General features: G+C 43.6%; 1 protein-coding gene across 1 annotated transcript in view; it reads left to right on the forward strand.

Moving 5' to 3' along the window:
• Positions 1-4,129, forward strand: part of Acacb (acetyl-CoA carboxylase beta) — a 106,661-nt gene that overhangs the window by 12,908 nt on the left and 89,624 nt on the right. The window lies entirely within an intron of this gene.

Genomic DNA, 4,129 nt, shown 5'->3' on the forward strand with positions numbered 1-4,129 from the left:
CTCTCTCTCTCTCTCTCTCTCTCTCTCTTCTCCTCTCTCTCTCTCTCTCTCTCTCTCTCTCTCGATCTTTGGGAATGTTTACGTGGGACCAACCCTGCTGCAGACGGCCTGTCTTTTTTTTTCTCCTCTTTGGGTAGGTGCTTGCTCTTGGTAGAACTCTTGTACGGGTGGCTCTTCTAGTCTTGTCTCTGGTTTTAGTCATGAAAAGGTATGGTATTTTATTGTTTGTGTGTGTGTGTTTGTGTGTATATGTATGTATTTATGTGTGTATATATGTATGTATGTGTGTGTTTATGTGTGTGTGTTTGTGTATATATGTATGTATGTGTGTGTCTGTGTGTTTGTGTGTGTATATGTGTTTGTGTGTATATGTATGTATGTGTGTGTGTTTGTGTGTTTATGTATGTATGTGTGTGTTTGTGTGTGTATGTGTGTGTGTATATATGTATGTGTATATGTGTGTGTGTTTATGTGTGTGTGTTTATGTGTATGTGTATGTATGTATGTGTGTGTATGTATGTATGTGTGTGTATACGTATGTGTGTGTATGTTTGTGTGTTTGTGTGTATGTGTGTGTTTGTGTGTGTATGTGTGTGTGTTTGTGTGTGCATATGTGTTGAAATGACTGTGTGATTTCTCTTTTGTGCCATTAATGTGACCTGTCACTTGACATTGAGTCACCCTTGATTTGCTTTTCTTTAAAAAGAAACTTGATGACCTTAAAAGAAAAAAATAAACCCTGAGTCCATGCCGTACCCAGAACTAGACTCTTGCCATCGGTTGAGGGATCTAACCGCCAAGCGGTCATGAGGTCTGCACATGGCTCCAACATTTCCAGGAAAGCTCAAGAACACTTCCCGATTCCCTAAAGAACATTTTGTTGAAATCACAAAGGAAGATGCCATTTAGACACCTCAGGGATCTGCCCTAGCCGTGTGTCATCGTGATTTTGTAGCATTTCTGACATACCCACGGCAGCATTGGTTCATTTATCTCTTCTTTGCAAGCGCTTGGGCTAGCCCAAGGCCCCACATGTACCAGGCAAGCACCCACAGCTAAAGCCAACCCTAGCAGGAAGATTTGGTTTAAAGATGTTAAAACACGTTCAGGTCATGATTTTTAAAGAGGTTTAATCATTTGAGGTATATGTGTGTGTTTCATGTGTGCGTGGCGTGTATACAGAGGTCACAGGACAACTTTCCTGGGTGTGTTGTACCAGGAAACGTTCGTGAACCCCCAAACCACCAAGGAGCAGATTCCAATGCAATTGCATTAGGCTCTCTTTATTCAAGCTTGAAGCTCAGGCTATCCACTGGCCTCTGACTCAGGAGAATGGGAGGGAGCCTCAAGCCCAGTTTCAGGCAAGCTTTTATAGAGCCAAGAAGCGGGAATCTAGCCTGGTACACATCTGATTGAGGGCAAGGATCGTGGCCTTTAACGTAATTGGCTGGTGCCGGGAGCCAAACCATAGACTTAACTTTGGCCTATCTCCTGATTGGTGGTTGTTAGGAAATGAAGTGTCAGGCACAGGCTTGTAACCTGGAGGTGCAGGTTTGTTGGGGGAATAACCTGGAAACTGGTGCTAGGCTCAAGTCTTGTTGGGGGCTAAGCTGGATACTGGTGCTAGATGCAGGTCTTGTTGCGGGGTAACCTGGATACTGGTGCTAGGTACCGACCTGTTAGTTAACTCGAGTTCAACCTTAGGTCAGGTTCTCTAAGATGGAGTCTGAACCCAAAGGATCCAGTCTCACAGGGGTTGGCTCTTTCCATCTTTCCATCTACCTGTGGCTTTTTGAGGCAGTGTCTCTCTTCTTTCTTCCATGGGTTGCTGCACTCACACATTTCTGAATGACTCTCCTGTCTCTCCTCCCATCACACTATCTCTAGGAGCGACGGGGTTACAGACATGAGCCACCATGCCCAGCTTTCATTTGGATCCTAGGGATTGGACACAGGTCTTCGGCTTACAGAGCATATTTATTGCTGGGTCATCTCCCTGGCTGTCAATCCCTTGTTTTTTTAGGAGATTTTCTTCAGACAGTAATTTTCTGCTCATCGGAGGGTAGAGCCGTGAGAGGGAATGTGAAAGGAACATTGTTGTCACTCACACACACACACACACACAGATATACACATGTGCACATGCACACACACATACACAGATACACGCACACACACACACATATACACACATGCACATACACATACATACACACACGTGTGCACACACACACACATACTTACCCAGCCTGAGTGCAGGCGGTACTCCACAGCCTGAGGTTTTGTTGAGTGTCCATTCTAGTTATGACCCCCTGGGTCAGGTGTGCTGGACCTGGATCCAGGATGCAGTCTGTTTTCTCCAGGCAATGAAGACAGCAGAGACACGGAAGGAGGAGATGGAAGCCAGCCAGGGCATAAATACTTATCTTTCTGGATGGTTGATTCCAAGAACCTTCACCGATACCCAAATCCCTGCATATAACATGTGCCTGCCTCATGCCTACATGCAGCCTGTGCACGCTCTAATCTCTGGGTGATTTATAGTCCCTGGCATGCTATAAACACTATGCAGAGAGCCATTGGGTGCATTGTTAAAGAACAATGATAGGAAAGTCCATGTGCAGTGCAGAGCCAATTTCTTCCAAATGTTTTCAGCATGGTTAGTTAAACCTGGAGAGAAGCTGACCAGGCAGCTAAAGTCATTTACATAGCATGCGAATAATTTACATAGCACACAGCTCATTAGCATAATGTGCAAGTTATTTACATAATTTGCAACTCATATAGCATGTAAGTCATTGATGCAGCATACAAGCCGTTTACACAGCATGTCAGTAATTTACATAGCATATGAGTCATTTACACGGCATACAAGCCATTTATATAGCACACGAGTCATTTATATAACATACAAGTCACATACATGGAATACAATCCACTCATGTAATGAGCAAAGCAGCATAGGCTGGAGACATGCTCAGCGGTTAAGAGCACTTGGTGCTCTTGAAGAGTTCCCAGGTTCAGTTCCCAGCATCCACATGGTGGCTCACAACCATCCCTAACTCCAGGAGATCTGACGCTCTCTTTTGACCTCCGAGGGCACCAGGCACACAGGTGTACATGCATACACGCAGGCAAAATACTCATACACATAAAATAAATAAATCCTTAAAAAAGAGAGCAAGCCGATGCTGCTAGCATGTTCAGACCATGTGTTGTCACAGTCAGCCAGCGTCAGCACGGTTTCATCCACCAGAACAAAACAGAGATGGCGTACATCTTAGCTGTGACCTGCACCCCTCTGTCCCTCAGTAATGGCTTAATCTTTCTGTCTCTATGGACTGGCCTAGTGTGGATACTTTGAAGAAACAATTTTAATCTGTGGTTTTTCATGATGGAATAATGTTCTGTTGTCTGGGCGAGCCACATTTTGTTTATCTATCAACAGGGTCTCAGGATGTTTCCCTGGCTGGCCTGGAACTCACAGGGACCCGCCTGCCTCTGCCTCCTGAGTGTTGCCGGGCCTTAAACAATACTTGGATTGTGTCCACGTTTTTCATGCACTAAAACATTCTTCTAGAACAAAAGCCTCGGCAGTATCTTCTCAAGTTCTTTCTTGTGTGGCTTACCTTGAGCATGCGTTGGTGTGTGATCTTAAAACATCCGAGACTATGTCCTTTATAAGGAACAGATGTGTTGGGGGCTGGAGAGATGGCTCAGAGGTTAAGAGCACTGACTGTTCTTCCAGAGGACCCAGGTTCAATTCCCAGCACCCACATGGGAGCTCACAGCTGTCTGGAACTTCAGTTCCAGGGGATCTGACATCCTCACACAAACACACATGAAAGCAAAACACCTGACGTATATAAAATAAAAACAGATTAAATTTATTTATATTTTATATAAAATAAAAACAGATTAAAATACAAAAAAGGAACAGATATGTCTTTTAAAGAGATTTATTGATTTATTTATTTTAATTTTGTTTTAAAGAAAGATTTGTTTTTATTTTGTATTTCTTTTATTTAGTAAGACTATGATATAATTAGATCATTTTGCCTTCCCTTTCTTCCCTCCAAACGCTCCCTTAAGCCCCTTCTTGCTCTCTTTCCAATTCATGGCCTTTTAA

This window comes from Grammomys surdaster, unplaced genomic scaffold (genome assembly GCF_004785775.1).
Source record: "Grammomys surdaster isolate TR1022 unplaced genomic scaffold, NIH_TR_1.0 164, whole genome shotgun sequence".
NCBI lineage: Eukaryota > Metazoa > Chordata > Mammalia > Rodentia > Muridae > Grammomys > Grammomys surdaster.